Below are 13180 nucleotides of genomic sequence, written 5' to 3'. Positions count from 1 at the left end.
CTCAAAATTGTTAAGATCATAAGAAACAAGGACTGTCCAAGGAGGAACTGTCATAGATCAGAGGACACTAAAGAGACATGACAACTAAATGCCATGTGGTATTTTGAACTGAATCCTACAACAGAAAAAGGACATTAGTGAGCAAACTGATAAATCCATATAAAGTCTGAAGTTTAGTTAATAGTAATATGCCAGTGTGGCTTTCTTAGGTTTGACAAACATGCCATGGTAAGGAGTCTCCATACTATCTCTTTGCTTGTCTATAATGATAAAGTTATTCTAAAATAAAAAGGTTGCTTAAAAATAATAAACATTTAGCAAGGTAAACAGCTATACTATTAACATAAGAAGTCAACTTCATTTTTATACGCCTACAAAAGAGATAAAACACATTAAATAATATCTCATTTATAATATCAGCAAAAACCATAAATACCAAGAAATAAATCTAACACAAGATATGCAAGACCTTCTGCAGAAAATTACAAAGCCCTACCAAAAGACATTCAAGAGTTTATTTAAAATGAAAGGATCTATCATGTTCTTAGCTAGGAAGACTCAACATCATAAACATATCAATTCTCTTCAATTGATCAATACATTCATTGCAATTCCAATATTTTTGTAGAATATGACAAGATGATTCTGAAATATGTTTGAAATAACAAGGGCCAAGAATATATGGTATTCCTGAGGAAAAATAAGATAGGGAGATTTTGCTCTCAAACATCAAGATTCTTTATGAAGCTAAAGTAATTAGAGTAGTATGTGTGGTACTGGTTCAGGGACAAAAAGTTAGCCAATAGCAGAGATCTCAGAAACAGTCCTATACAGATATGGAACTTTGATGCAGGACAGAGGTGGCAATTCAGATCATTAGGCTATCCATGTGGAAAATAATGAAACTGGCTCCCTACCTTATACTTTATACCACACAAAAATAAATAAATTGCACTTGGATTAAGGACTTAAATGTGAAAAGTAAACTTTTAAACTTTTATTAGAAGAAATAAAGAACAATAAAGAATATATTTGTGACCAGGTTAGGGAATACAACACACAAAAAAGAAGAAACAATGAAAGGCCAATAAACATGAAAAGATGCTTACTCACATTAATGACTGGAAAAATGCTAATCAAGTCCACAATGAGATAATCATTTTGCACTCATTACAATGACAAAATTTAAAAAGTGAGACAATATCAAGTACTGGTTAGAGTGTGGATCAATGGGATCTCTTATGAATTGCTGGAAGGTGTGTAAATTGGTACCATCAGTTTAGAGTACATTTTGCCATAATTCTGTCAAGCTGAATGTTTACATGTCCCATTAACTAGAAACTCCATTCCTAGGTATATAACTTAGAAAAATGGGTGTGCGTATGTACCAGGAGAATGTGCATAGTAACACTATTCACAAGAGCAAAAAGCTAGAAAACAACCCAAATGTCCATCAACAGATAAATGGGTGAATAATTTGTTTTGTGGTCATCCAATGAAATATTATACAGCACTGAGAATGAAAACCTACAGCTACATGCAAAACACAGGGGACCCTTGGAAACATAATAATGAGTGAAAAAACAAGTCACAGAACACCACAAAAAGTATGATACTATTTTTACAAAGCTCACAAGCCAAATATTGGTTAAGCATTTCTACAAACATGAAAAAAAATATGTATCAGTATGTCTATGTCTACCATTTATTAGAAGAAATAAAGAAGAATAAAGAACATCTTTATGCCATAGGTTAAAGAACACACAAAAGAGCTGGCTCTAGAGAAAAAATTGAATTGTTCAACTCAATTAAAATTAGTAATTTCTGCTCATGTAAAGACACCATAAGGAGGAAAAAAAGCCACAAACAGAGTGTTAAACATACAACTTACAAGAATGGTAGTTTCTGGTAGGAGTGGGGTGAGGAATAGGACAGAAAATGACACAAGGATAGATGCCAACATTAATGTTGTTTCTTGGGTGGGGTTGTGAATTCTCAGGCTTTCATTACATTATTATCTTTATAACTCATACATATAATATTTTATTATATATCTAAGATACTTATGTGAACAGAGAATGGGAGAAGTGTAGGAGGAAGTGAGGAATGAAAACTCCTTTGGAGAGTTTTCCTGTTAAGGAAATAAAGTCATAGCTGCAAGGAGATGTGGGATGAAGACAGTTTAAAATTTTTTTAAAGATGGGAGCAATAGGAGGTCAATAAAATGGCAGAGAGGACTGTGATGAACTATCTTTCCCTTTAAAACAATGAATATATGTGAAACCAACTAAAATCAACTATTTCAAAACTCTGGCAATTAACCAAAAGTACAGAATGAAGTATCATCCACCCAAAGGAACCTATTGAATCTTGTTAAGACAGAGGTTTCTGTAACATTTTAATATGTGACTATTCCCATCCTCCTTCTCGCTCCAGCTCAGCAGTGCAACAGCCAAAAGCTGACAATTCCAAACAACAGAGAGGTCTGACTGCTTTGGCCATGAATTAAAATGAAATCCTGAAAAATGAGACAACTGCAGGGAACCCTTAAAAGGTCTGACATATTCCTGTGGTTCTAAAGAGTTGTGCATGTACTCAAGGCTACACGCATACCCAAGAAAGAGTTGGAAATGAAGAATGCCCAAGTCACTTACTTCTGGCTGACTGTGAGGCCCTGTACAAAAAGAAAGTGAAAGCTAAGGCTACTTTGTACAATTGCTCAAGTATGAAGGCATATCCTCTCACACAGACCCCCTTGGCAAAGGATGGAAGACACATAGACAAGGCATTTAAAGAAATCTGACCAATCACTAGTTGACAACCAAATTACACTTACCCATGTGTGACCCCTGGAGTCCAGGCTTAAAAATAAAAACAATAACTTCAAAAAAAATAAGCTAGCAGGGAACTCTGGGGCTATGTAAAACAGGGAATATAGAATCCACAGAATTACTTGAGAAAAGTCACTAAACAAATAAACAGCAACAAGAAAGTTAACAATAACAACAACCACACACAAAAAACCCAGAACAACAAACCTTGAGGGTGTAAGAACCTGATACCAGAGTTGTCAGAATAGAGTATCTAAAATGTGTAGTTTTTGACATAAAATCATGGACACGCAAAGAAACAGTAAAGTATATTGTATTACATATACAGGAAAGATAGCAGTCAACAGAGCATGTCCCCGAGGGGGTTCATGTTTGGGACTTAATAGAAAAAGACTTTAATTTCACTATTATACATATTTTCAAAGAACTGAAAAAGACCATACCTAAAGAATTAAAGGAAAGTATGAGAACAATGTCTTACCAAATAAAGAATATCAATAAAGAGATAGAAATCATAAAAAAATCAGATAGAAAATCAGGAGCTGAAAGTATAATAACCAAAATGAAAAATTCACTTAAAGATGCTCAACAACAGATCTTAACTGTCAAAAGAGAGAAAGGGTAAAGTTGATAACAGGTCAGTAGAGATAACCCAGTCTAAAAAGCAGAAAGAAAAAAGGATGAAGAAGCAGAGCTTCACAGACCTGTGGGGTACTACCAAAAGTACCATCATATGAGTAATAGGAGTCTCAGAGGGGAAAGAGGGAGAAAAAGCAAGCAAGACATCTCAAATTTGATGAAAAATATGAATCTATATATTTAAGAAGCTCAAGTAGAGTAAACTCAAAGAGATCTACATCTAGATACATCATAGGGCAATTGATGAAGGTCAGAGACAAAAACAATATCTTGAATGAGCCAGAGAAAAGAGAAAATTGACTTGCCACATATGAGGGATCCTCAATAAGATTAACAGCTGACTTCTCATCAGAAACCATGGAGGCCAGAAAATAGTGTGATGACACCCTCAAAATGGGAAAAAAAAAGACTGTCAACTGAGAATTCTATATCTAGCTAAACTGTCCTTTAAACATGAAAGAGAAGTTAAGCTAAACAAAAATTGAAAGAATTTGTAGCTAGAAGACCTATCCAAGAAATACTACTTTCAGGCTGAAATTAAGGGACACTAAATGATAACTTGAAGGTAACTACATAGGTGCTATGAAATGAAGTATTTTTATCTGTAACTCTTATTCTATCTATTTTAAAAGACAACTGCATAAAGCAATAATAAGAAAACCATGTTGATGGGACTATCGTGTACAAAGAAGTAATTTGCATGATAATACTACTACAAAGGAGGAGAGAGGGAACAGAGGTATACTGGAGCAAATTTTTATAGACTATTGAAATGAAGTTAGAATTGATCCAAAGTAGATTGTTTCAAGTTAAAATGTTAGTTGTAATCTCTAGGGCAACCACTAAGAACCTAACTAAAAAATATATCATTATTAAGGAAATTTAAAAGTTACAGTAGAAAACACCAACTTAACACAAAACACGAGAACAATTGAAGAATAAAGTAACAGAAAGACAGATGACATACACAAAGCAAGTATCAATCTCTCACAAACTCTTCCAAACAACAGAGGAGGAAACAGTTCCCAGCTCATTCTATGCAGCCAGTATAATCCTGATATCAAAACCAAAGATATCTAAAGAAAATTACAGACCAATATACTTCACAAGTACAGATGTGATAATGCTCAAAATACTAGAAAACCAAATCCAGCAACATATCAAAAAGTATTATATAACATGACCAAGTAAGATTTATTTTAGGAATGCAAGCTGTTTGAAGATCTGAAAGTTAATCAATGTAATACACTATATTAATAGAATTAAGCATTTCCAGATGATCATTTTAACAAATGCAGAAAAAGCATGTGACAAAATCTAACACCAATTTATGGTAAGAAGACTCAAGAGATTCAAGAGTAGAAGGGAGCTTCCTCCACTCAATAAAGTGTATCCACATAAAACCTACAGCAATATCACACCTGATGGGGAAAGACTCAATACTTTCCTCTTAAGATCAGGAACAAGACAAGAATGTCTGTTTTCATCATTTGCAGTCAACAATGTATTACTAGGTCTAGCCAGGGCTATTAGTCAAGAAAAAGAAATAAAAGGCATCCAGATTGGGAAGGAAAAGTAAAACTATCTCTATTTGCAGATGACATGATCTTGTACACAGAACATCCTAAGGAATCCACTAAAAAACTATTTGTTATTAAAAATAATAATAATAATAAGGGAGAAATGTGGGATTCACATATAAATGAAGTATAAAAATCAAATGAATAATCATATTTGACCTGATTGTTTATAGTTTATGATGCATCATCAAAACCGAAAGTTTCTGTGATGACTACCCTTGCACTGTTCACCATGTAAGAACTTATTCACTATGTAAGAACGTGTTCACCATGTAAGAACCTGTTCGTTATGCTGCAGAAGATTGGAGACTGTTGAGAATTAGGCTTGGGGTTGATTAATGATTGTGCATTGAGTCCCCTATACAGAATTTTATTGTTGTTAACAACCATATGATCAATAAATATGAGAGATGCCCTCTCAAAAAAAAACTATTTGAACTATTAAACAGGCTCAGGATTATGGCAGGACAGATCAATAAACAAAAATCAAATATATTTCTATACACCAGCAATGAGTAATCAGCAGGTGAAATTAAGAAAATAATCCCATTTACAAAAGCAGCAAAAAGAATAAAATACCCACTAATAAACTTAACAAAAGAAGTGCCAGACACTGAAAACTATAAAACACTTCTCAAAGAAATTAAAAAGATCCAAATAGAAAGACATCTCATGTTCATGGATTGGAAAATTTACTAGTATTAAGTTGCAATACTTCTCAAATTGATATATAGATTTAATGCAATCTCTATAAAAATTCCAACTGTTTTTCTGCAGATATTGATAAGCTGATCCTAAAATTCATATGGAAATGCAAGAGACTTAGAACAGCCAAAACAGTCTTACAAAAGAACAAAGTTGGAAGACTCCCACTTCCTGATTTCAAAACTTAACTACACAGCCACAGTTCAAGACAGTGTGGTCTGGCATAGGACAGACATACAGATCAATGGAGTAGAATTAAGAATCCAGAAATTAACCTTTATATTTATGATTTATGGTCACTTGACCTTTGACAAGCTTGCCAAAACAATTTAATGGGCAAAAGAATATTCTTTTCAACAAAAGGTGCTGGGACATTAGACATCCACATGCAGAAGCATGAAATTTGGACCCCTACCTCACACACAAAAATAAACTGAAAATTAATCATTGACCTAAATGTAGGAGCTAAAACCATACAATACCTAGAAGAAAACACCAGAATAAATCTTTATGATGTTGGGTTTTCTTGGATATGACACAAAAAGCCCAAGTGACAAAAGAAAAAATAAATTGGACTTCACCAAAATTAAAAACTTTCTTCATTAAAGGACACCATCAAGAAAATAAAGAGACAATCCACGGAATGGGAGAAAATATTTGCAATTCACCTATCTGACAAGAGACTTGCACCAGAATACATAAATAACACTTATAACCCAACAATAAGACAAATAATCTAACATTAAAGGGGCTAAGGATTTGAACAGACCTTACTCCAAAGAATATATACTAATAACCAACAGACATAGGAAAAGATGTTCAACATCATTAGTTTTAGGAAAATGCAAATCAAAACCACAATGAAACACTACTTCATATTCTCTAGGATGGCTATAAGACAGACAATAAAAAAGTGTTGGTGAAGATATGGAGAAAATGGAAACCTCATACATTGCTGATGGGAATGTAAAGTGGTACAGCCACTTTTGCAGTTTGGTAGTTCCTCAAAAACTGAAACGTAGATTTGCTATATAACAGAGCAATTCCACTTCTAGGTATCCACCCAAGGGAAAAGAAAACACACATCCACACAAAAACTTGTGCACAAATGTTCAGAGCAACATTATTCCTAAAAGCCAAACATGGAAATAACTGAAATGTCCATCAACTGACAAGAGGATAAACAAACTGTGGTATATACATATAACGGAATGTTACTAGGCAATAAAAAGGAATGTTACATGCAGCAACATGCATAAGCCTCAAAACAATTATGCTAAAAAAAGAAGCCAGTAATAAAGACCAATATACTATATGATCCCACTTACATGAAATATAGAGAGACAGAAAGTAGATGAGTTGGTTACCTAGGACTAGGGTGGGCAGAATGATGAGGAATACCTGCTAATGAGTGTGAAGCTTCTTTTGGGGGGATACAGATGTTCTAAAGTTGATTGTGGTAATGGTTGTACAACTGTAAATATACTAAAAATGACCAAATAGTACTCTTTAAAAAGGTGAATTTTATGGTACATGAAATCTATCTCAATAAAGCTGTAACAAAATGATGGAAGCCATAACAGAATGTCTGTGTGCAAATGGGAATGATCTTGTAGAGAGGGGGAGTTTGATGGAGTATATCCTCAAGTAGGTAAGAGAGGGTGGGATCTAAGACCAAAGTGGAGGGACTGGATTTTGATGACAGCAGGGACAGTTTATCCATGACACAGAGAGGAAGGCAGAGTGTGTGAGTGCAGATGCAGCTTGGTGGTTGGGTATGGGGTTGGACTCGGTGCAGACTTTCTTCTGTTGGTTTCAATTCTTCCATCAAGTAGGCAGCCTGAGCATAGGGTAGGAGAAGAGGGAGAAGAGGTGTTGGAGATCTGAGTAAAGAGAGGGCATAAAATGGTCATCTAGGAGGATAGGAGAGTCAGTAGCCTAGGTAAATGCAATGGAGCAGGCAGACAGTTGGATTGAACTAGGGCTGGGGTTCTGCCCCCGGGACAGAGAACAGGGGAAGTAAGGAAATATGCAAAAGAATGATTATAATGAGGGACCAGGGAATCTAAGCTGATTAGAGGAAGGACATGGGAACACGTCAGAAGTAAAGGGTGGTGAAAATATTCAGTCCCTGTGGCACTGTGGTATTGTGTAGGCTGGAAGGAGGTGCCAGGTGGATAGCAAGATGCCTGACACTGAGATTATGGAGGCAATGCAGTCACATGTCCCAGTAAGGAGAAATGTAAGACTGTGGGAGACTTCCCAGTCACATGTCCCAGTAAGGGGAAATGTAAGACTGGGAGAGGGGGGCTGAGGTGGGGTTGAAAACCAAGAGCACTATAGGAGAGAGGATCATAGAACTGAGAGACAAGAACATTGGAAGGATCAACTATGAGGATATTAAAATTACCAAGAGGTCGGACTATGGTAGCTTAAAACAGTGACAGTAAACCAGCTGCTAAATTCTACGAATGAAGCATGACAGGGCCAGCATGTGTGTATGTGTGTGCATGGTGGTACAGTCTGATGATCTCAGATTTAAAACAAGGTGGTTGATATTTACATCATCTTAAAGTATCTCTCCACAAATTACTTACTCAATACAAAGGAAGAAAGAGTAACTACAGTGGAGAAACTTGACAGACACCATCTTAAACAAAGAGTCAAAGTGAAAAAAACAGTATTGGGACAAACTGGTATCATAAGCCTCACGATATAAAGCAGTGAAGACACATCTCTTCTGTGGTATTCTTGCCAAAATTACATAACTTAACTCAAATCACAAGAAAACATCAGACAAACCCAAATTCTATAAAATAACTAGCCAGGGCTATTCAAAAGTATCAAGGTCATAAAACACAAAAAAGTGTAAAGAACTGTTTCAAAGTGGAAGACCCTAAGGAGACATGACGACTAAACACAATGTGCGATCCTGAGTTAAATCGAAGGAAATAACAGGATATTAGTGGAAAAACTGAAAAAATCCAAATAAAGTCAGTACTTTCATTAACAGTATTATACCAATGTTAACTTCCCGATTTTGATAACTGAACTGCACTTGTATAATCTCTTACCACTTTAAGAATCTGAGTGAAGGATATCTGGAAATTCTTTGTACTATTTCTACAGCTTTTAAAACTCTAATTTAAAAGTTTATTTTTTAAAAATTTAATTACTAAAGGATATTGGGAGAGATTAAAGATGGCAGCATGAGAGGTGAGACAGAGAACTCCTCCCATAACCACACATGATATGAAAATGTAACTAATACAACTAATCCTGAAAGAACAACAGGAAAGAAGGCTGCACCAGACTGCATACACCTGGAGAAAAGAACAGACCTCAAAGAACGTGGTAATGGACCAAAGCCATGATCTGGCGGGACCCAGGCCCTTCCCCTACCCCAACCTCACTGACAAGAGGAAGGGAACCAGGGAGGGGAGGGAGTAGAGGCCTGGGAATGCTGAACACCTAGCCCTGGAAATCTGCTCTAGGAGCACAAACCTACATTGCATGGTGCTCTGGTGATTAGTGGGGTTGGAAAGCTAAGACAGACAGACTACCTGGAGAGAATGAAATTTCAGCCACTTGTGGAAAACAGGGATCCATATCCAGCTGCTCTGGGGCAAAAGAAAGGCAGGCAGTCTGAGAGACTTCCTAAGAGCGAGAGGGCTGCTAAAGGGGCAGGGATTGCATGGAGCTTACTGCTCAGGAGAGAGGACAGGTAGACAAAATTATCTGGGCTCACTCTGCCCAGCAGGTTAGAAATTTTCAGGAGCTTTAGGCGCTCCATCCCACTGGCTGGCGATGCAACTACAAGGCCCCTCTCTGTGATACACAGCGTGCTGCAACTTCCTCTCAGCCAGACGGCACCTGGCTCACAAACCAGCAGCTCCAGCCCTGGCATCAGGCCAGCCAGAGGGAAGCAAAACTACAGCAGCTACAAATGCAAAGCATCGAGGCTTACACCTGTGTGTTCGGCCCACTGGTTCTGTCATTGGAGATAGGCATAGCAGCTGGGAAGAAGGAAACAGCTCTTTTCTCCCCCCCAGGCACAAGCACTGCTCCCCTGAAACCCCCACAATCGCTTCAGGGTCTGAGCAGCTCCAGAGAGTAGAGGTTCAGGGCACTAGAGGGTACCACATACAAATGTAAAATGTCAAAAGAACCTGGTTCAAACCAAAATTCCACAAATGCCAGAAAAAGGATCAAGTGAAACTGAACTCATCAATCATACTGAAAGAGACTTCAAAATAAAAATCATAAACATACTTATGGAGGTACAGAAAAATATTCAAGAACTCAGGAATGAACTCAGTACACAGATTCAATTACTATGGAATACAATGGAAGGATTTAAAAGCAGATTAGATATACTGGAGGAGATGATAAATGAAATAGAAATTAGAGAACAAGAATACAAAGAAGGTGAGGCACAGAGAGAAAAAAGGATCACTAGGAGAGAATATTGAGAGAACTGTGTGACCAATCAAAATGAAACAATATTTGTATTCCGGGGGTACAAGAAGAAGAAGAGAGAGAAAAGGGATAGAAAGTATCTTTGAGGCGGTAATTGCTGAGAACTTCCCAAATCTGGGGAAGGAGATAGTCTCTCAGGCCATGGAGGGGCACAGATCTCCCAACACAAGGGACCCAAGGAAAACAACAACAAGACACATAATAATTAAAATGGCAAAGATTAGGGGGTAGAGCCAAGATGGCAGTGTGAGTAGGACAGTGGGAATCTCCTCCCAAAAACATATATATTTTAGAAAATACAACAAATACAACTATCCCTAAAAGAGAGACCAGAAGATACAGGACAACAGCCAGACCACATCCACACCCACGAGAACCCAGCGCCTGGCGAAGGGTGTAAGATACAAGCCCCAGCCCAGCGGGAACTGAGCACCCCTCACCCCAGCTCCCGGCGAGAGGACAGGAGTCAGAGCAGGGACAGAGAGGGAGCCCAGGACTGCTAAGTAGCCAGCCCTAGCCATGCACACCCAGGCATGGGGAGCTGGATACGAGGGAAACAGGACAGAAAGACCTGTGAGTGAGTCCCCACAGCTGGCACCCATGGGACAAAGAAAAGCAAGTGCTTTTTTGAAAGTCTTAAAGGGAAAGGGACCCTACAGCTGGACAGAAGCGTCCTGGGAAACTTAGCCTAGCAGCTGGGAATTCCAGGGAACTCTGGGCACCCTAACCCCCTGGGCAGCAGCTCTGAGACCCCTCACAGTGATAAACAGCCCCCCCCGTCCATTCCCCCTCCGGAGCCCCGCGATGGCAGAGCAGCAGCCTGAGGCTGGCCAGGCCCACAGCAAGGGAGCTTCCTCCATAATGGCTGGGCAAGAAACAGACCGAGTCTATGCGCAATTGCCCAACACAGCCGCTAGGGGTCACTGATGTCCCAGTGAAGAAAGGCCAGGAGCAAGTGGAAAAGGTCTTGGCTCTCCCAGCTGACAGACGTGAGTCAATAGCATACCACTGCATCTAACAACATGAAAAGGCAAAAAAATTTGATCCATACCAGGCTAACCCAGACACCTTCCACATCCTCTCCTGAGAAGGAATCTCGGAAGGTAGATTTAACCAATCTTCCTGAAAAAGAGTTCAAAACAAAAGTCATAAACATGCTGATGGACTTGTAGAGAAATATGCAAGAACTAAGGAGGGAGAATACAGAAATTAAACAATCTCTGGAAGGACTTAAAAGGAGAACGGAAGAGATGCAAGAGACCATTAATGGAATAGAAATCAGAGAACAGGAACACAGAGAAGCTGATGCAGAGAGAGAAAAAAGGATCTCCAGGAATGAAAGAATATTAAGAGAACTGTGTGACCAATCCAAAATGAACAATATTCGCATCATAGGAGTACCAGAAGAAGAAGAGAGAGAGAAAGGGATAGAAAGTGTCTTTGAAGAAATAATTGCTGAAAACTTCCCCAAACTAGGGGAGGAAATGGCCTCTCAGACCGCAGAAACACACAAAACTCCCATGACAAGGGACCCAAGGAGGGCAACACCAAGACACATAATAATTAAAATGGCAAAGATCAAAGACAAGGACAGAGTATTAAAGGCAGCCAGAGAGAAAAAAAAGGTCACCTACAAAGGAAAACCCATCAGGCTATCATCAAACTTCTCAACAGAAACCTTACTGGCCAGAAGAGAATGGCATGATATATTTAATGCAATGAAACAGAAGGGCCTTGAACCAAGAATACTGTATCCAGCACGATTATCATTTAAATAAGAAGGAGAGATTAAACAATTCCCAGACAAGCAAAAGTTAAGGGAATTTGCCTCCCACAAACCACCAATACAGGGTATCTAGATGGGAACACACCTAAAAAGAGCACAAAACAAAACAACCAACATATGAAGAATGGAGGAGGAGGAATAAGAAGGGAGAGAAATAAAGAATCATCAGACAGTGTTCATAATAGCTCAATAAGCAAGTTAAGTTAGACAGTGAGATAGTAAAGAAACTAACCTTGAACCTTTGGTAACCACAAACTTAAAGCCTGCAATGGCAATAACTACATATCTTTCAATAATCACCCTAAATGTAAATGGACTGAATGCACCAACAAAAAGACACAGAGTAATAGAATGGATAAAAAACCAAAACCCATCTATATGCTGCTTTCCAGAGACTCACCTCAAACCCAAAGACATGCACAGATTAAAAGTCAAGGAATGGAAAACGATATTTCATGCAAACAATAGGGAGAAAAAAGCAGGTGTTGCAATAATAGGATCAGACAAAATAGACTTCAAAACAAAGAAAGTAACAAGAGATAAAGAAGGACATTACATAATGATAAAGGGGTCAGTCCAACAAGAGGATATAACCATTGTAAATATATATGCACCCAATACAGGAGCACCAACATATGTGAAACAAATACTAACAGAATTAAAGGAGGAAATAGAATGCAATGCATTCATCTTGGGAGACTTCAACACACAACTCACTCCAAAGGACAGATCCACCAGACAGAAAATAAGTAAGAACAAAGAGGCACTGAACAATGCACTAGAACAGATGGACCTAATAGACATCTATAGAACTCTACATCCAAAAGCAATAGGATACACATTATTCTCAAGTGCACATGGAACATTCTCCAGAATAGACCACATACTAGGCCACAAAAAGAGCCTCGGTAAATTCCAAAAGATTGAAATCCTACCAACCAACTTTTCAGACCACAAAGGAATAAAACTAGAACTAAATTGTACAAAGAAAGCAAAAAGGCCCACAAACACATGGAGGCTTAACAACATGCTCCCAAATAATCAATGGATCAATGACCAAATTAAAATGGAGATCCAGAAATATATGGAAACAAAATGACAACAACAACACAAAGCTCCAACTACTGTGGGACGCAGCGAAAGCAGTCTTAAGAGGAAAG

General features: G+C 38.0%; 1 protein-coding gene across 7 annotated transcripts in view; it reads right to left on the bottom strand.

Moving 5' to 3' along the window:
- KANTR (KANTR integral membrane protein) overlaps positions 1 to 13180 on the bottom strand; it is an 80351-nt gene that overhangs the window by 53530 nt on the left and 13641 nt on the right. Inside the window, exon 5 of one of the 7 annotated variants that reach the window (XM_073227931.1) lies at positions 11286 to 11356. The exons of the other annotated variants lie outside the window; for them this stretch is intronic. The gene's annotated coding sequence lies outside the window, so the exon portion shown is untranslated. The remainder of the gene's footprint in view (positions 1 to 11285; positions 11357 to 13180) is intronic. 7 annotated transcript variants of the gene reach the window in all.

This window comes from Manis javanica, chromosome X, assembly GCF_040802235.1.
Source record: "Manis javanica isolate MJ-LG chromosome X, MJ_LKY, whole genome shotgun sequence".
In the NCBI taxonomy this organism is placed as follows: Eukaryota; Metazoa; Chordata; class Mammalia; order Pholidota; family Manidae; genus Manis; species Manis javanica.
Note: the sequence above shows the minus strand (reverse complement) of the source record. Positions and strands in the feature narration are given on the sequence as shown.